The sequence below is a fragment of the Ranitomeya variabilis genome, chromosome 4 (genome assembly GCF_051348905.1).
Source record: "Ranitomeya variabilis isolate aRanVar5 chromosome 4, aRanVar5.hap1, whole genome shotgun sequence".
In the NCBI taxonomy this organism is placed as follows: domain Eukaryota; kingdom Metazoa; phylum Chordata; class Amphibia; order Anura; family Dendrobatidae; genus Ranitomeya; species Ranitomeya variabilis.
The window spans coordinates 223957945-223978574 of NC_135235.1; the positions used below are offsets into that span (position 1 = coordinate 223957945).

Sequence of the window (20630 nt, forward strand, 5' to 3'; positions counted from 1 at the left end):
TGCGTATGGTTTTGCCGATATAATATCTCTTGCAGGGACAGAACAAGACGTAAACCACGTAATCTGTCCTGCAGGAGATAAATTGTTGTACAGTATGTGTAATGGGGCCGATATTGAGAGTCTGACTTACAATATGTGAACAACAATATTTACAATGGCCACACCGAAAATTGCCTTTAGGAACAGCACGATCTAACCAAGTGGTCTGATTGTTAGTTAGCCTATTATGTACCAATGTGTCTCTTAGGCGGGCACTACGTCTTGTCGAGACTAAAGGACCTCTAACGGTTTTATCTGTCAATTCTCTATCTCTCTCTAAAACGTGCCAATGCCTATGGATTGCAGATCTAATATCTCGATCTAATGGGCTATATTGGAAACAGAACATAAAACGCTGTTCAGAGGTAATAGAAGTTGCGTTGGGCGGATGCAAAGTATCATTCTCTACTCGACTAACTGCTGATTCTAAAATATCTTCTGGATACCCCCTCTCTCGGAATCTAGAGAGAAGCTCTTGCGATTGCGTCATATAGCCTTCTTGCGTATTATTTGTCCGTTTAGTCCTCACTAATTGACTGTATGGTAGGGACTTTTTGATGTGGTGTGGATGAAAACTTTTGTAGTGCAAAAAAGAATTTACTGCAGTAGGTTTCCTAAAAACCGATGTTTTCAACCCATTAGTTGACACTTCCACTGCAACATCCAAGAAATCCAGATTATCTCCCCCAAATTTGTGAGTAAAAGACAGACCCATACTATTCTCACTGTTCAAGTAAGTAACAAAAGATTCAAATTCAGATTCTGTCCCATCCCAAATCAGAAATAAGTCATCAACAAACCTCACAAAAAATTGTATGTGTCTCAGGAACCCATTCTTTACTGAGTAGATGTATTCCTCTTCAAAAACCGCCATGTACAAATTGGCGAACGTACATGCGACCGGGGTCCCCATGGCAGTCCCAGTGGTCTGTCTGTACCAATTATCCGCAAAAGTAAAAGCATTGTGTGTAAGTATAAAATCTAATCCTTCACACACAAAATTAATGTATTGTATGCTTTTATCAGTGGTGCGCAAAATGCGTTTTATGGTATCTACACCAAGTCTCTGAGGGATATTGGTATACAGACTGACCACATCGATGGATGCCATGGAGAGCCCCGGCCGCCATTCAAATTCCTGTATCAATTTCAAGAAGGAATTAGTATCCTTAATATATGATGGAACATCAACCAAGAGGGGACGTAAAAGCCAATCTATATATTGGGATAAAGGTTCCGTGAGAGATCCTATACCTGCCACAATCGGTCTCCCAGGTGGAGCTATGAGTGACTTGTGAATTTTTGGCAGGTAGTACCAATGAGGTTTGGTAGGAAAATTGGGCAACAATTTTTCTGCTTTTCTTTGTGGAATAACACCACTTTCAACTGCTTTTCTAAGAAACGTGCACAATTCACCTTTGAATCTGAGAGTGGGATCACTCTGTAATTTGGTATAAATAGATCTGTCAGATAGTTGACGTTCCGCTTCAGCTACATATACTTCTCTAGGTAACAAGACTGTTTTTCCGCCCTTGTCGGCGGGACGGATAATGACATCAGACCACCCAGCCATCTCTTTTAAGGCCTTATTTTCATCTCGGGTCAAATTAGATGGAGCTTGTTTATATATGAGGGCTTCAACATCTTTCAAGACTAAAGTCTCGAATAGGTCAATCATGTTACCTGGAGAAGTGGGGGGCATGTATGAGGAGGGTACTCCCCCAAGGAACGGAGTATTATCATAGCGAGAGAAAATGGTTTTGTCTATGGACGGATTATTTAGGCTAAGTAGACTTCTGGCATCCTCATAGAGGTCAGCCAAGACATCTTGTTGTGCATTAGCCATAAAACCCAAAGGTCCTACCTTACAGGGATGTTCTCCTTCCAGAGGTGTTGATGCCGTGTTGTTGGCCCTGAAGAATTTATAAAGATGCATTTTTCTAGTGGCCTTAAATAAATCAATTTGAAAAGAGACAAAATCAAACTTATTAGGTACACAATAATTCAAGCCCTTAGATAATAACGATAATTGCGCTGAGTCCAGAACCCGAGGTGTCAAGTTTACTACTAAATCCCCAGGTGGAGTTCTTAATATCTCTCCTGTCTCCAGGAGACCCATTTTCTCTTGCGTCGCCATTCGGGGCCTGAATTTCCGTTTGCCCCTCCTCGTTTTCCTCCTAAAGGGACTGGGGCGATCGCCTGATTCTCCATGGTAGTTTCTTCTGAGGAATCAAAGTTAGTAGACATATTTTCACTCAAACTCGATTCAGATTCGGTGGTTAAATAATCCCTGCTGTTCTGTTGAAAAGTTTTTTTCTTTCTATTGAAATTTCGTTTGCGTTGTTTAAAGTTGGTTCCGGGGGACTGTCTGCCGCGATTTTCTTTCAACATTTTCCCCCAAGTGAAAACATTACCAGATTCATAGTCATTTTTGTCTCGCAAAAATTTATCTCTCTTCCTCTGTTTGGTGTCGGCTTGTACCAAAAGTAATCTAGAGTCTAGTTTTTTATTAAAAGCAATCCATTGAGTGTCCGATAATCTCTGGCGTAATTCCGTTTGTGTTTTCAAAATATCTGTATTCAGTAGTTCGTAGTTCTGCATATTAGATTTTAAAACTAACTTCAATAAATCTTCGGAACATTTCAACATAATCTGTTCCCATTCGGTTTTAAAAGATGCATCACCGCCGTGGTGGGAAATCTCCTTCCACACACGTAAACCTCTGGGGACTCGCTTATTGTCCACATAAGACTGTAGCGAGTTATTGGTCCAGAAGAGACGAATCTCTCTCTCTGAGAGATTAGTTAGTTTATATTCTAAGGATTTTGTGCTGAGTATATGCACTTCATCCGCAAATTCGCACTCTTTAAAATAATTAGTAGCGTCCTCCCGGCCGGCTTGTAGGCTGCCTCTAATCGGTGCTGTTTCTGGTTCCATAATATACAACTCAATGCAATGAGTAAAACAGACTATTGTTCCACGGAAGTCTAAAACGGGGCGTGCATGCTGTGTGAACTGAAGACAATCAACATAAAAGTCAGAAAGAAATATAGCAGCACAGCCCCCCTGGCGTGGAGACAATGTCACGTGGAGTCTGTGCAAACGTACCAGATAATACAGCAAAGAGCGGAGGTGCTAGCGTCAGGCAAAAAAGTCCATGAGAGAAGCAATCATGAGGAAGAACGCCAAAGCACTCACCGGTCTTGCAGTTCAGGAAATCTTTATTGATTCATATACAAAACATGAAATTTCTTCACGGCACACGGGAGGACAAAGTGCAGAGTGCAGCGGACGAGACAACGGCCGTTTCGCGCTTAGAACAGCGCTTCAACGGGTCTAAGTCAGAGGGGAAATGACGCCAGTATACATAGGTGAGTGTCATCAATCACCACCTGTGTCAAGATCCCACCTGACCAATCAACAGTGCAAATAACATTAAAAACAATTAAAATAGCATCTTACAGCAACAAAACATATATTCAATATCACACTACGAACTACTATACATACAGAATTTTTTAATATACACAAAACTCCGGCATATAACATAAAATGTTATTTTCGGATATTATAATTTATCTTCTTCCCATAATGTTTGCTAGATGTAAAACAATCTGTCAGGGAAAGAGGAAAATAAGAAAAGCCTTAGAGAAACTGGAGTTATTCTATCAATATAGATATAAGGGAATACCAATCCTTAAGCAAATAGAAAACATCGAGAAATTATCATTATTATCAGAACTTAGCAGAATATTAGTACATCACAGAGGCTTTGTAGCAACACTTCACAAAAAAATGGACATGTCCACTCTATCATTCATACCGGCTGTACCCATAGCTTTAGTGCGCATGATCCATTTGGCTTCTGAGCGTAATAGGAGTTTATGGAGGTCGCCTCCCTGTGCGGGGAGACAGACTCTTTCTACCCCTGCGAAGGTCAGTACTTCCGGATTTCCTCCGTGGCTCTCTCTTATATGTTGGATCAATCTAGGGACACCTTTCCCTGTGATGATCGATCTCAAATGTTCTCTAAAGCGTACGAATAATTTGCGTATGGTTTTGCCGATATAATATCTCTTGCAGGGACAGAACAAGACGTAAACCACGTAATCTGTCCTGCAGGAGATAAATTGTTGTACAGTATGTGTAATGGGGCCGATATTGAGAGTCTGACTTACAATATGTGAACAACAATATTTACAATGGCCACACCGAAAATTGCCTTTAGGAACAGCACGATCTAACCAAGTGGTCTGATTGTTAGTTAGCCTATTATGTACCAATGTGTCAATGTTATATGCCGGAGTTTTGTGTATATTAAAAAATTCTGTATGTATAGTAGTTCGTAGTGTGATATTGAATATATGTTTTGTTGCTGTAAGATGCTATTTTAATTGTTTTTAATGTTATTTGCACTGTTGATTGGTCAGGTGGGATCTTGACACAGGTGGTGATTGATGACACTCACCTATGTATACTGGCGTCATTTCCCCTCTGACTTAGACCCGTTGAAGCGCTGTTCTAAGCGCGAAACGGCCGTTGTCTCGTCCGCTGCACTCTGCACTTTGTCCTCCCGTGTGCCGTGAAGAAATTTCATGTTTTGTATATGAATCAATAAAGATTTCCTGAACTGCAAGACCGGTGAGTGCTTTGGCGTTCTTCCTCATGATTGCTTCTCTGGTGGATTACATGCTGCAGTGCCTGAGAAACGACCGCCGCATCGCCCACATTCTCAACATGTCTGATTATTGGGTGTTCACCCTCCTCGATCCTCGCTACCGGGACAACGTAGAAAGCCTCATCACACCGTTGAACCGGGAGCGAAAAATGCGGGAGTACCAAGACACACTGGTCAATTCCATCATCTTCTCCATTCCAACTGAGAGAAGTGCTGCTAGTGCATTCCAAAGCAGCTCAGTGCGTCCAGGCAGTGGTGGAGGCTCTGCACAAAGAGGGAGCAGAAGCAGTGCCTCTGCCCAAGGCAAGACCAGTATGGCCCAACTGTGGCACAGTTTTCTGTGCCCCCCACAAAAGTCTACACCATCACAGACGGCTCCAGTCAGCAGGAGGCAACGGTTCCGTCAGATGGTGACAGACTACATGTCTTGTCCTCTTGCTGTACTCCCAGACGGCTCTTCCCCTTTCAAGTTTTGGGTCTCAAAGCTGGATACATGGCCAGAGCTAAGCCAGTATGCATTGGAGGTGCTGTCTTGCCCTGCGGCCAGTGTATTATCGGAACGTGTCTTTAGTGCTGCAGGTGGTGTACTAACTGACCGTCGCATGCGACTATCCTCCGATAACGTTGACCGGCTTACTTTCCTGAAAATGAACAAGGCCTGGATCTCGCAGGAATTTGCCACTCCTCCTCCTGATTAAATAATTAGGTCACTGTATACGTTATCCAGGTCTCCTGTTGTGTTCATCTTTCTACCACCTGAACTTAAATTCCTGGGCTCCAACACCGCCAGTTGAGGCTCAGAAGTGCCGTCTGCACAGTCAAAACATACGACCCAGTGTTATTGGGTTTCAGTAACGTCAGCTGATCCCCAGGTGTGTAGCCGGCAATGTGTCATGCGACCGCCACGCTGACACAACAACTGAAATGTAAGGGAATCTGTCCCCCCCCCCCCAAGGCGTTTGTTACTGAAAGAGCCACCTTGTGCAGCAGTAATGCTGCACAAGGAAAAGGTAGCTATTTTGGTTTAGCTCCTTGCACACGCAGAACTTAACACTTATAAAATGTGTCCACTGATACCGTAAAACCGTCCCGGAGGTGGGACTTTCCTTCGTAATATGACGCAGCACAGCCGTCATTCCTCCCCCCCAGGCGCCGCGCCCCGGCTCCTCAGCGTTGTTTGATTCCGTCCCGGAGCCTGCGCTGTTATGTTATCCCGTGGCCAGGCACACTTAGCGCTGCCCGTCTTCTGGCATCATTTGGTGTCAGGATGGCTGCGCCTGTGCGGCCGCGCTGGCCGAGAGCCCGCCTCGCAGTGTCTTCTGATTTAATCCCACTGGGGGCCTGGGATCCATGGACATGCGCAGTGCATATCTGAACCTCCACCTCTCACTCATCTCCCTATGGCTTCTTCAGACTGTTCGGTGTCAGCTGGTCCCTAATAGCATGCCACGGCCGTGACACCGCACAGTCTTAAGAAGCCGTAGGGAGGGGAGTGAGAGGCGAGGATATGCACTGCGCATGGCCATGGATCCCAGGCCCCCAGTGGGATAAAATCAGAAGACACTGCGAGGCGGGCTCTCGGCCAGCGCGGCCGCACAGGCGCAGCCAGCCTGACACCAAATGATGTCAGAAGATGGGCAGCGCTAAGTGTGCCTGGCCAAGGGATAACATAACAGCGCAGGCTCCGGGACGGAATCAAACTACGCTGAGGAGCCGGGGCGCGGCGCCGGGGGGGTAGGAATGACGGCTGTGCTGCGTCATATTACGAAGGAAAGTCCCACCTCCGGGACGGTTTCACGGTTTCAGGGGACACATTTTATAAGTGTTTAGTTCTGTGTTTGCAAGGAGCATGATGAAAAGAGCCACCTTTTCCTTTTGCATCTTTTGTGCTGCACAAGCTGGCTCTTTCAGCTACAAACGCCTTGGGGGGGGGGGTTAAAGGTTCCCTTTCGACTTTCTCAGGCTTCGGCCTACATTGTGTTCCTCTGCTTTTCCACCTGTCCCTGGGCTGCAACACCGCTAGTTGCCGTCCAGAAGTGCTGTCCGCACAGTCCCAACAGTCGCTCCTCTGTTATTGGGGTTCAGTAACGTCAGCTGTTCCCCTGCTGTGTGTGTGGCTATCCCTCCTACCTCCTCCACCTCCTCCTCCACCTGTCCCTGGGCTCCAACACCGCTAGTTGTTGCCTGGTAGTGCTGTACGCACAGTCCCAACAGTCCCTCCTCTGTTATTGGGGTTCAGTAACGTCAGCTGTTCCCCTGCTGTGTGTGTGGCAATCTCTCCTACCTCCTCCTACCTCCTCCTCCACCTGTCCCTGGGCTCCAACACCGCTAGTTGTTGCCTGGTAGTGCTGTACGCACAGTCCCAACAGTCCCTCCTCTGTTATTGGGGTTCAGTAACGTCAGCTGTTCCCCTGCTGTGTGTGTGGCAATCCCTCCTACCTCCTCCACCTCCTCCTCCTCCACCTGTCCCTGGGCTCCAACACCGCTAGTTGTTGCCTGGTAGTGCTGTACGCACAGTCCCAACAGTCGCTCCTCTGTTATTGGGGTTCAGTAACGTCAGCTGTTCCCCAGCTGTGTGTGTGGCAATCCCTCCTACCTCCTCCTACCTCCTCCTCCTCCACCTGTCCCTGGGCTCCAACACCGCTAGTTGCCGTCCAGAAGTGCTGTCCGCACAGAGCCAAACACCTCGCCAATGTGTTAGTGGGGTTCAGCACCGCCAGCTGTTCCCCTGCTGTGCAGCCGGCAACGTGTACTGCGACCGCCACGCAGGCACAACAAGTTAAATTTAAGGGAACCTGTCCCCCCCCCCAGGCGTTTGTTACTGAAGGAGCCACCTTGTGCAGCAGTAATGATGCAAAGGGAAAAAGTGCCTCTTTTCGTGGTGCTCCTTGCACATGCTGATCCTAACACTTATGAAAAGTGTCCCCTCCTACCGTGATACCGTCCGGTTGGTGGAACTTTCCTTTGTGATGTGACGCAGCACAGCCGTCATTCTTACCCCCTTGGCGCCGTGCGCCGCCTCCTCAACGTTGTTTGAATCAGTCCCGGAGCCTGCGCTGTTAGGTTAGCCCTTGGCCATGCACACATTTTGCGCTGCCCGTCTTCTGACATCATTTCGTGTCAGGCTGGCTGCGCCTGTGCGGCCACGCTGGCCGAGAGCCCGCCTCGTACTGTCTCTTTTGATTTAATCCCACTGGGGGCCAGAGATCCATGGACATGCGCAGTGCATATCTGAACCTCCACCTCTCACTCATCTCCCTACGGCTTATTCAAACTGTGCGGTGTCAGCTGGTCCCTAATAGCATGCCACGGCCGTGACACCGCACAGTCAGAAGAAGCCGTAGGGAGATGAGTGAGAGGTGGAGGTTCAGATATGCACTGCGCATGTCCATGGATCTCAGGCCCCCAGTGGGATTAAATCAGAAGACAGTACGAGGCGGGCTCTCGGCCAGCGCGGCCGCACAGGCGCAGCCAGCCTGACACCAAATGATGTCAGAAGACGGGCAGCGCAAAATGTGTGCATGGCCAAGGGCTAACCTAAGAGCGCAGGCTCCGGGACTGATTCAAACAATGCTGAGGAGGCGGCGCACGGCGCCAAGGGGGTAAGAATGACGGCTGTGCTGCGTCACATCACAAAGGAAAGTTCCACCTACCGGAAGGTATCACGGTAGGAGGGGACACTTTTTATAAGTGTTAGGTTCAGCATGTGCAAGGACCATAATTAAAAGAGCTAAGTTTACCTTTTCCAGCATTAGTGCTGTACACGATGGCTCTTTCAGCTACAAACGCCTGGGGGGGGGGGGTTTAAAGTTTCCCTTTCAACTTGCTCCAGTGCAGGCTTCGGCCTACACTCTGCTCCCTCTCCTCCTCCTGCTGACCCTGGGCTCTAACACCGCCAGTTGGGGCCCAGATGTGCTAGCTGCACAGAGCCAAACACCAGCCAATGTGTCAGTGGGGTTCAGCACCGCCAGCTGTTCCCCTGCTGTGTAGCCGGCAACGTGTCCTGCAACAGCCACGCAGACACAAGAACTGAAATTGAAGGAAACCTGTCCCCCCTCCCCCAGGCGTTTTTACGTTTTACAGCCACCTTGTACGACAGTAATGCTGCATGTGTGCAAGGTGGCTCAGAAACTTAATCTCCTTGCCCATGTTGAAGTGAACACGTCTAAAAATGAGTCCTCTGCGACCATTAAAACGTCCCTCAGGTGTGATTTTCCTTTGTATTGACACGCAACAAGCTCCTTGGTAGCGCTGCCCGTCTTCTGATATCATTGTTTGGCTGCCTGCGCCTCTGCGGCCGCCTTGCCCCACACAACGCCCCTCGGTGTCTTATTTATTTGGACTGCGAAGGTGTGATTGATGGGCATGAACGGTGCATTTCTTCGCCTGTCCCTCATCTCCTTCCGCCTTCCTCAGACTGTGCGGCTTCATGGCCGCGGCATGCGATAAGGGATCAGCTGACGCCGCACAGTCTGAAGCGGGTGTAAGGACCCGAGTGTGAGAGGCGAACATATGTACTGCGCCAGGCCATGAATCCCAGCCCCGCAGTGTTTTAACAATGTTAACACACTGGGGGGCTGGGATGCATGGTCATCGCAAACCGCAACAGCCGACATAACATGATGTCAGAGGATGGTCAGCGCTAACAGCCCAAGGCCAAGGGATAACACAAAAGCGCAGACTCCTGTGCAACAAATAATGCTCAGGAGGCCGCGCAAAGCACCAAGGTGGCATTTTTGCCAGCTGTACTGCGTCTCTTTATGAAGGGAACTCACGCCTCAAAATCAGTTTGACTGTGTAAGGGCCTAAATGTTATATGTGTTCCTTTCAGCGTGTGCAAGGAGCAAAATTAAAAGAGCAACCTTTGACTTGTGCAGCACTACTGCTGCATAAGCTGTGGCTCTTCTACTTTGTAACCCCTGAGGGGGGGTTAAAGGTTACCTTTGAAATTGGTTCAATTAGGCTTCGGCCTACACTCTGCTCCCCCTGCAGAGCCCGGGCTCCAACACCGCCAGTTGGGGCCCGGTACTGCTAGCTGCACAGAGAAAAACACCAGCCAATGTGTCAGTGGGGTTCAGCACCGCCAGCTGTTCCCCTGCTGTGCAGCCGGCAACGTGTCCTGCAACAGCCACGCAGGCACAACAGACCCAAAGCTGCCGCCAGTGCAGGCTTCGGCCTACACTCTGCTCCATCTCCTCCTCCTGCTGACCCCGGGCTCTAACACCGCCAGTTGGGGCCCGGTACTGCTAGCTGCACAGAGCCAAACACCAGCCAATGTGTCAGTGGGGTTCAGCACCGCCAGCTGTTCCCCTGCTGTGCAGCCGGCAACGTGTCCTGCAACTGCCACGCAGGCACAACAGACCCAAAGCTGCCGCCAGTGCAGGCTTCGGCCTACACTCTGCTCCATCTCCTCCTCCTGCTGACCCCGGGCTCTAACACCGCCAGTTGGGGCCCGGTACTGCTAGCTGCACAGAGAAAAACACCAGCCAATGTGTCAGTGGGGTTCACCACCGCCAGCTGTTCCCCTGCTGTATAGCCGGCAACGTGTCCTGCAACCGCCACGCAGACACAAGAACTGAAATTGAAGGGAACCTGTCCCCCCTCCCCCAGGTGTTTCTATGTTTTACAGCCACCTTGTACAGCAGTAATGCTGCATGTGTGCAAGGTGGCTCAGAAACGTATTCTCCTTGCACTCGTGGAACTGAACACGTCTAAAATGTGTCCTCTGTGACCATTAAAACGTCCCTCAGGTGTGATTTTCCTTTGTATTGACACGCAACAAGCTCCTTGGTAACGCTGCCCGTCTTCTGGCATCATTGTTTGGCTGGGTGCGCCTCTGCGGCCGCCTTGCCCCACACAACGCCCCTCGGTGTCTTATTTATTTTGACTGTGAGGGTGTGATTGACGGGCATGAACGGTGCATTTCTTCGCCTGTCCCTCATCTCCTTCCGCCTTCTTCGGACTGTGCGGCTTCATGGCCGTGGCATGCGATAAGGGATCAGCTGACGCCACATAGTCTGAAGCAGGTGTAAGAACCCAAGCGAGAGGCGAACATATGTACTGCGCCAGGCCATGAATCCCAGCCCCGCAGTGTTTTAACTATGTCAAGACACTGCGGGGCTGGGATTCATGGGCATTGCGAACCGCACCGGCCGACATCAAATGATGTCAGAGGACGGGCAGCACTAACAGCGCAAGGCCAAGGGATAACACGACAGCGCAGACTCCTGTGCAACAAATAACGATGCTCAGGAGGCCGCGCAAAGCACCAAGGTGGCATTTTTGCCAGCTGTACTGCGTCTCTTTACGAAGGGAACTCACGCCTCAAAATCAGTTTGACTGTGTAAGGGCCTAAATGTTATACGTGTTCCTTTCAGCGTGTGCAAGGAGCAAAATTAAAAGAGCAACCTTTGACTTGTGCAGCACTACTGCTGCATAAGCTGTGGCTCTTCTACTTTGTAACCCCTGAGGGGGGGTTAAAGGTTACCTTTGAAATTGGTTCAAGTAGGCTTCGGCCTACACTCTGCTCCCCCTGCAGAGCCCGGGCTCCAACACCGCCAGTTGGGGCCCGGTACTGCTAGCTGCACAGAGCCAAACACCAGCCAATGTGTCAGTGGGGTTCAGCACCGCCAGCTGTTCCCCTGCTGTGCAGCCGGCAACGTGTCCTGCAACAGCCACGCAGGCACAACAGACCCAAAGCTGCCGCCAGTGCAGGCTTCGGCCTACACACTGCTCCATCTCCTCCTCCTGCTGACCCCGGGCTCTAACACTGCCAGTTGGGGCCCGGTACTGCTAGCTGCACAGAGAAAAACACCAGCCAATGTGTCAGTGGGGTTCAGCACCGCCAGCTGTTCCCCTGCTGTGCAGCCGGCATCGTGTCCTGCAAAAGCCACGCAGACACAAGAACTGAAATTGAAGGGAACCTGTCCCCCCTCCCCCAGGCGTTTGTACGTTTTTAAGGCCACCTTGTACAGCGGTAATGCTGCATGTGTGCAAGGTGGCTCATAAACGTATTCTCCTCGCACATGTGGAACTGAAAACACGTCTGAAATGTGTCCTCTGTGTGACCATTTAACCGTCCCGGGGGTGTGACTTTCCTTTGTAATGACACGCTGCAACCCCCTTGGTAGCGCTGCCCGTCTTCTGGCATCATTGTTTGGCTGCCTGCGCCTCTGCGGCCGCCCTGACCCACACAACGCCCCTCGGTGTCTTATTTCTTGGGACTGCAAGGGTGTGATTGATGGGCATGAGCAGTGCATCAGTTCGCCTGTCCCTCATCTCCTTCCGCCTTCTTCAGACTGTGCGGCTTCATGGCCGTGGCATGCGATAAGGGATCAGCTGACGCCGCACAGTCTGAAGCGGGTGTAAGGACCCGAGTGTGAGAGGCGAACATATGTGCTGCGCCAGGCCATGAATCCCAGCCCCGCAGTGTTTTAACAATGTTAAGACACTGCGGGGCTGGGATTCATGGTCATCGCGAACCGCACCGGCCGACATTAAATGATGTCAGAAGATGGGCAGCGCTAACAGCGCTAGGCCAGGGGATAACACGACAGCGCAGACTCCTGTACAGCAAATAACAACGCTCAGGAGGCTGCACCCAGCACCAAGGTGGGATTCTTGACATCTGTGCTGCGTCTCATTACAAAGGGAACTCGCGCCTCCAACACAGTTTGACTGTATAAAGGGCTAAATGTTATACGTGTTTCATTCAGCGTGTGCAAGGAGCAAAATTAAAAGAGCAACCTTTGACTTGTGCAGCACTACTGCTGCATAAGCTGTGGCTCTTCTACTTTGTAACCCCTGAGGGGGGGTTAAAGGTTACCTTTGAAATTGGTTCAAGTAGGCTTCGGCCTACACTCTGCTCCCCCTGCAGAGCCCGGGCTCCAACACCGCCAGTTGGGGCCCGGTACTGCTAGCTGCACAGAGCCAAACACCAGCCAATGTGTCAGTGGGGTTCAGCACCGCCAGCTGTTCCCCTGCTGTGCAGCCGGCAACGTGTCCTGCAACTGCCACGCAGGCACAACAGACCCAAAGCTGCCGCCAGTGCAGGCTTCGGCCTACACTCTGCTCCATCTCCTCCTCCTGCTGACCCCGGGCTCTAACACCGCCAGTTGGGGCCCGGTACTGCTAGCTGCACAGAGAAAAACACCAGCCAATGTGTCAGTGGGGTTCAGCACCGCCAGCTGTTCCCCTGCTGTGCAGCCGGCATCGTGTCCTGCAAAAGCCACGCAGACACTTGCTCTTGTACCTTCTGCTCCCCATCCTGGTTCCAGTACCGTCAGCTGGTTCCGGGCAGAGCCTTTGGCTTAGGTGCCTCCCTCTGGGTATCCGAGTTCCACCAACGTCAGGTGGTCCTTGGTAGTGCTTTCAGGCACGGGTACCTCCTGCTTAGTAACCGGGTTCCAGTAACGTCAGCTGGTCTTCGGTAGTTCCATTGGCTCTTGGACCTTCGGCTACCCATCCGGGTTCCAGCACCGTCAGCTGGTTCTCGGCAGTGTCTTTTGCTCTTGTACCTTCTGCTCCCCATCCTGGTTCCAGTACCGTCAGCTGGTTCCGGGCAGAGCCTTTGGCTTAGGTGCCTCTCTCTGGGTATCCGAGTTCCACCAACGTCAGGTGGTCCTTGGTAGTGCTTTCAGGCACGGGTACCTCCTGCTTAGTAACCGGGTTCCAGTAACGTCAGCTGGTCCTCGGTAGTTCCATTGGCTCTTGGACCTTCGGGTAGCCATCCGAGTTCCTGTTCCATCAGCTGGTTCTCGGCATTTTCTCAGCCTTCTTGTACCTTCTGCTACATTTCCAAGTTCAAGAGACTAAACACGATGACCCGGAAGACCACCCCTAAGATGACGACGACACCAGAGACGACAACCACCGTGATGACGACGACCCTGGAGACGATGACCCTGAAGACCACCCCGATGACGACGACGACCCCGGAGACGACGACCCTGAAGACCACCCCGATGACGACGACCCCGGAGACGACGACCCTGGAGACGACGACGACCTGGAAGACCGAGAAGCAGAAGAACAAGAGGCTGCAGAACAAAGAGCAGAAGAACATTAAGCATAACACTAAATATCAGAGCAAAAAATATTATCTAAATTATAAGCAGAAGAAGACTAAGCAGTGTATGGGGGTGAGTCCGTTCCTCCTCGTGGTGCCCCTGGATAAAGCCTGATGCTGCAGGCCAAACTGAACGCGGACAAATGTAACTCTTTTGTGACAGGCAGAACGGAAGGTGTAATCTTCAAACTTTTATAGATAACAACTACGGGAATGCCTGTCACAAATAAGAATATGATGAAGAAGTAGAATATGATGAAGATAATAGTAAAATAAAAAGAATATGAACAATGTAACCAAAAAAATAATAGGTAGAAGATGAAGAAGAAGATGAATAAGGTGAAGAAGTTGATGTCAAAGAAGCTGATGATGAGGATAATGAAGAAGAAAGTGTGGGAGAAGTAAAAAAGAAGGTGAAGGGCGTGGAAGTAGTGAAACATCAATATCTGACAAAATAAAAAAAAAATTAACATAGTCAAAATCTTTCTACCGCCGAACGTCATAAAAAAAAAAAAATCCTGCTATTCTATTACATTGGGCTAAACCTCTGTGCCTTTAATATCTCCGCCACGTCCCCCAATACATCCTACATTATTCTTAGTTGTTTTCCTTCATGTAGAATGAACCTACAAGTTTATAAAGGGTTTATTTTAATTCCGATATTTTCGTCCCATTGACTTGCATTGGGATCGGGTATCGGTATCGGATTAGATCCGATATTTTGACGGTATCGGCCGATACTTTCCGATACCGATACTTTCCGATATCGGAAAGTATCGCTCAACACTAATCAGTATGTGTTATTTAGACACAGGTAGTACAGCCTACTTGTGTCTGCCTGTAAATAATCCAAGTACAGATAGTACTTCCTCCCTGTATCTTTTTGGAATAATTTAGTCATAGCTAAGGTTTCAACCTGAATGTCACTGTAGGTTATGTAGGTAATGATAGTACTACATCCCTGTCTCATCCTGAAAATTTTGTAAGTTCTCACGGAACTATGATCCTATTTCTTAGTATAAATTATTTAATCACATATGGTATTACCTCCCTGTCTGTTCCTGTATGTTATATAGGTAATGATAGTATTAACTCATTGTATCTTCCCGATTATATAGATACTGAAATTACTATCTCTCTATATCTTCTTGTTAATTATGTAGGCATTGATAGTACTACCTCCCTGTCTCTCACAGAATATTATTAAGATTCTCATAGCACTATTTATTCCTGCATATTATATAGGTACTGATAGTATTATCTCTATGCCTCTTCATGTATATTGTGCAGATACTGATAGTATTATTTCCCTGTCTCTTCCTGTGTATGATATAGGTACCGATAGTGCTACCTCCTATTTTCTTCCTGTATATTATATGGATAAGTGACGGTACTATCTCCCTGTCTCTTCTGGTATATTATATGAGTACTGATAGTACTATCTTCCTGTCTCTTTCTGCCTATTGCATAGGTACTGATAGTACTATCTCCCTGTGTCTTCCTGTAAACTATGTAAATGCTGATAGTACTACCTCCCTGTCTCTTCCTGTAAATTATGTAGTCACTGATAGTACTACCTCCTTGTCTCTTACTGTAAATTAGGTAGGTACTGATAGCACTACTGCCTTGTCTGTTCCTGTATATTATGTAGTCACCGATAGTACTACCTCCTTGTCTCTACCTGTAAATTATGTAGTCACTGACCGAACTACCTTCTTGTCTCTTCCTGTAAATTATGTAGTCACTGACCGTACTACCGCCCTGTCTCTTCCTGTAAATTATGTAGGTACTGATAGTACTACCTCCTTTTCTCTTACTGTAAATTCGGTAGGTACTGATAGTACTACTGCCTTGTCTATTCCTATATATTATGTAGTCACTGATAGTACTACCTCCTTGTCTCTACCTGTAAATTATGTAGGTACTGATAGTACTACCTCCTTTTCTCTTACTGTAAATTAGGTAAGTACTGATAGTACTACTGCCTTGTCTATTCCTATATATTATGTAGTCACTGATAGTACTACCTCCTTGTCTCTACCTGTAAATTATGTAGTCACTGACCGTACTACCTCCTTTTCTCTACTTGTATGTTATGAAGGCACTGATAGTACTACCTCCTTGAATTGTCCTGTAAATTATGTAGGTGCTGTTAATAGTACCTATCTCATAGTGTAAATTATTTACAGTAAGTACAGATAGTATTACCTCCTGCAAATTATCTCTCCTCTAGAGAAAATAAATTTATTCCAGATCTAAAATGCAAAAAGTCAACCTCAGGCATGTTAACTGTTTGGATTTATTTTTACACTACAGAATCACGTTATTCTCATGATACTTCTACGCATCAAGAAATTAGACAATGAATAGGGACTAATCAAAAACCGTTGTGCACATATAATCCCTTTAAAACTTAGCTTTTAATACCTAATAAATATAAAAACCTGACCCAAGACAAACCTTGGTTTGTTATAATGTGCAATAAACACCACATAAATGATCACCTATTAAAATACTGTACTACCACCTACTGTTCTCGCCTGCCTTGCTGTGGAGGTTGGCACCCTAAGAAGCGATTTTTTGGCGCCCCCACTCAACGCAGGCTATCCCTCTCTCCCCTACAATGTCCCTATATATATAGGAGGGAAAACAATATAGTGGAGAACAGTGGTGAAAAGATAGAATATATCAAATACAAAATGCAGACAGTAAATAAATTAGATAAAACAGGTGCCTCCAAATGCTATATAGATAATCCACCACACAGCTAAACGATAATCCATTAGTGTCATTCAGTCCATCAATAACTATATCTGTCCCATGCCAATAATGGACATACCAATGTCACATATATAATAACAAAGGGACCAGCCCAAAAGGATCCAAATGTGTTAATACACAAAATAGAAGTTAAAGTGACTTAGCGTGTGTTGGTATTGCCCCCGACGCGTTTCCCCGTTAGCACGGTTCCTCAGGAGGGGATAATGTGGTTATCAATGCCACCGGATGCCATATAGATGGATAGCATAAGCCGGCGGTAAAAGCTGTGCAGGTACAAATAACCTTGAATCCATGCGCCGTAATAGGCCCCGCCCACACAAGGATAAAGCGGAACTACATCCGGGTCAAGACAACGTTCTATACCCAGTAACAGGCAAAATACCAATACCATCAGTTAAATCTTCTTTTCTATTGGATGCCATACTTCAATCAGTGCTCAGTGTAGTTATTATTATTTCTACGTTCTAGCCCGATATTTACTTCCGGTTAACATTGTATTTAGGTACACACATACCGGTTTTTTCTGCTCATGCGCATTACTGATTTATATGGCACGCAGCCTCCCAGCTTGCGTTTCACAGAGAGTTTGCGCAAATACTATTGATTAGGTGTAACTAGTTACCACAAATGTACACTCTATTATAATTGTTCATGCGCACTCCTAATGTATATGGCACAAATCCATCACATATCATGCGTGTCACAGCGAGTTTGCATAATATTAATAACTGGGTGTACACTTTCTATGCCGATGTAAAATCAGTCGACTTTATTGCTAATTATTTATGTAATAGCATGTTACTCCCGGTTATATGAGAACACTCAAATAGCTATACACATATACACACGAAACTGAAGATATATTATCAATTCCAAACAATTAAAAATATAAATTCATATTTATGCCCTAATGGTAATGGAGCTGGGAAAAATTAAACGCCTATAAATATATAACTAATATTAATGAAAATAATTAATACCCCTATAATCGGGAACATGCACAAGCATGCACTATTTGGGGATATGGGACTAGTACGGACAATATTCCAATTCTTCATTATCATTCCTATACGGCAGAAACAAACCAACAGGTATTCTCACAGATATTATTCAAATAAAACAGGTATAAGACAGACATTCATTCAGCCCCTTTGGGGACAATGACTGCATTCTGTATATCCACTCCGTCTCTCTCCTCAGTATGATCTTATCTAAATCACCCCCTCTGATTTTTGGTTTGACCAATTCAATCATACTGAATGAGATCTCACGGAGATTACCACCATGGCAGTTGTTCATATGACGAGCCACCGGGGTATCCCGTTTATGCCTGATATCCCCCAGGTGCTCGCCAACCCTAACCCTGAGCTCCCTCAGGGTTTTGCCTATATAGTCTAGCGGACAGGTGCAGGTCGCTTTGTAGACTACACCAGAGGACTTACAGTTTCCGAAATCTCTCAGATAAAAGACCTTGTTGTTAGAAGCACTTGTAAATGTCTTTCCTTGGGACATAACACCACATCTGGTACAGTTGCCACATCTAAAGAATCCCAGCGGTTTCCTGTCCAACCACGTTCCTGGTTTTGACGGTCTCTGGTATATATAAAAATACTTCTACGCATCAGAATTCACATACGGTAAATGGATTTCACGAAAACACAATTCTGAAATCATCACCATGCATGACTTCCTTTACGATGACCCTCTCTGGAGGCCAGACAGAGCAGATCTTGGTGTTCTACCACAAAAGAGAGAGGAGCATAATCAGTCCAAGTGAATCTCAAGGACCTTCTCATTCACATTCATGACATTGGAAGTAGTCCAAAATCCTATCCAGGGTCACAGAAGATCCTAGAAGTTCTTTAAGGTGTGACTTCAGTAAATCTCATGTCACACGAGAACTAAGGTGTGAGGAGCTGTTGGTTGTAGTCTTCACACTGTGAAACTTCCTTTCTGGTCCTACAACCAGTATATCCCAACAGTAGGACCAACGAGTATGGCTGTGAGTATTTTCTGGACTTTTGACCAGTAGAGGAATTTTCCAGTAGCATAGACATGGCGATTATCGACGGTCAGATTGTTAATGGTGATCATTGCATCTATGGTCCCGTTGGAATCAGCTGACGTTTCGCCATAGGCATTTAATGGTCCCCTTTTGTGTTCCAGCTGCCGGGGAAACGTTAATGATCTCAATTTAACATCTGTTATCAAATATATCTGCGGTTATTGCAAATGGAAAATGACTGTAAAAATGGAAAACAGAGCAGCGGGAAGCAGTCATGTCGGCAGGTACACAACGAAGGGCTGCATTCATTTTGCTGGTGCAATGTTCTGATTTCATCGCGGGCATTAGTGCTACATTTATCTATAATTGACACGTATACCATGTGAGCACTTTTCCAGCAGAAGTTAATTAACACTGTTTGAACTCTCTGGTATAGGAAGGGATAATTAACAGGAAAGCTAATCTTTGACGTTCAAGCAAATTCTAATGTCACGGACCAGGGGCAGCGTTAGAATATCACGCAGTCACAGGAGCAGATCTCACACTTCTTACACTCGTCATAGGTTTATATCGTGGAACAATCTGGACCATTGTGCATTTTAGTCCTTGAATCCTCCATGTTTTTGGAAAAGTTGAATTACTATAGAACAATCTGTAACCCGTCTTTCGAAAGTTGAAAATGCTTTTTCTCAATGGCTTTCCGAAAAATTTGGAAATTTGGACTTTCATCCCCAGTAGTGGTGAACACATACTTGTTACACTTGACCCTTGGTGGATTGGCATGAGTCATCTGCTTTTCCCATGGTCTTGGTTTTCGGAGTCTAGTTGGGTATCAGCATACAGAATTTGATACATTGACGATTTTGGACGTTTTCCCACCTACAAAGAATGGAGAGGTCTGCAATTTTTCATCGTAGGTACAATACAACTGTGAGAGACAGAATGTAAAAAATAAAAAAAAGACAGAAAATCACATTGTAAGATTCTTACATAATTAATTTGCATTTTATTGCATGAAATTAGTATTTGATCACCGACCAACCAGCAAGAATTCTGTCTCTCACAGAACAGGTGAGTACAAGTCTAATATTAGGCCTAGTGGGCAGCGTGAAATCTAATTTACCTTCCCACCCGATCCTTGCACTGGCTCCAGAGCTCCACATTCTACACAAGGCATGGTTTTTGTAAATGGCGGCCATAGACGGAATCTGTGAAGAACGAGACCGGTGAGAAGTCATCATTATCTGCAAGTAGTGGTGCTGTGTAATCAGAGCGTCGATAGTGGCGGCAATTAATTAGGAAATGATAAGGTGCCGTATCTCGGCCCAGCTTCTTTCCATCCGTAGTGACCTGGGTTTAACTATATAATTGATGATTGTAAACACCCTGGGTCACGGTGGCCGGTGCGTCGCTCCACGGTGCGTCTCTCTGGTATGGCGGCACAGCCTGCTAAATTAACATTAGTCGATAATATGGTAATAAGTAAATAGTTCTAATATGTACTGATATTCCAATAAATGCACAGACTTCAGTACTAAACCTTTCAGCGTACAAGACAATGAGGGACAATTATCATTGGCTGCCATGTATCCATTCTGGCTAGACTTAATGGCAGTAGTGAGGCTCGGACTATTTGTTTCGCAATGTACAGACTAGGGCATCATCTCGTCATTCATTTAACAAACTACTTGGCTTATTATTTAATAGAAACATAGATAAACCCGTGAGTGAGGGTAATGTGATATTTGCATGTAGCTGAACAGTGGGCCCCCCAGATTCCGTGTTATTGGTGGGTCCTTGGCAGTCCAGTCTAGCACTGGTGGTAGTTGAGATGTGGACAGTCATAAGGAACTATGGAGGATTTCAGCTCTGTATTTTGCAGAATTATGATTGCAGCTCTGGAGTATAAAGAATGCTGTCCATTTGCAGCGGATGGAATGGTTAGAGTGTTTTTAGATAGGTCTATAATGGAAAAAAGTCCATTGACTTACTTGTAATTTCAACAATCAGACTGGTGGTTCCTGAGGTCACACAATGTCCAGTAGGTGAACTTTTCACAT

The 20630-nt window shown here is 46.7% G+C and overlaps 1 long non-coding RNA gene across 1 annotated transcript; it reads right to left on the reverse strand.

Moving 5' to 3' along the window:
• Nucleotides 1-1903: 1903 nt before the first annotated feature.
• On the reverse strand, nt 1904-19430 carry LOC143768689 (uncharacterized). The gene is made up of 3 exons (XR_013213993.1): nt 19323-19430; nt 18008-18158; nt 1904-1952 (listed from the first exon to the last, which is right to left on the reverse strand). It is a non-coding gene; the product is annotated as an uncharacterized LOC143768689 (long non-coding RNA).
• Nucleotides 19431-20630: the final 1200 nt, after the last annotated feature.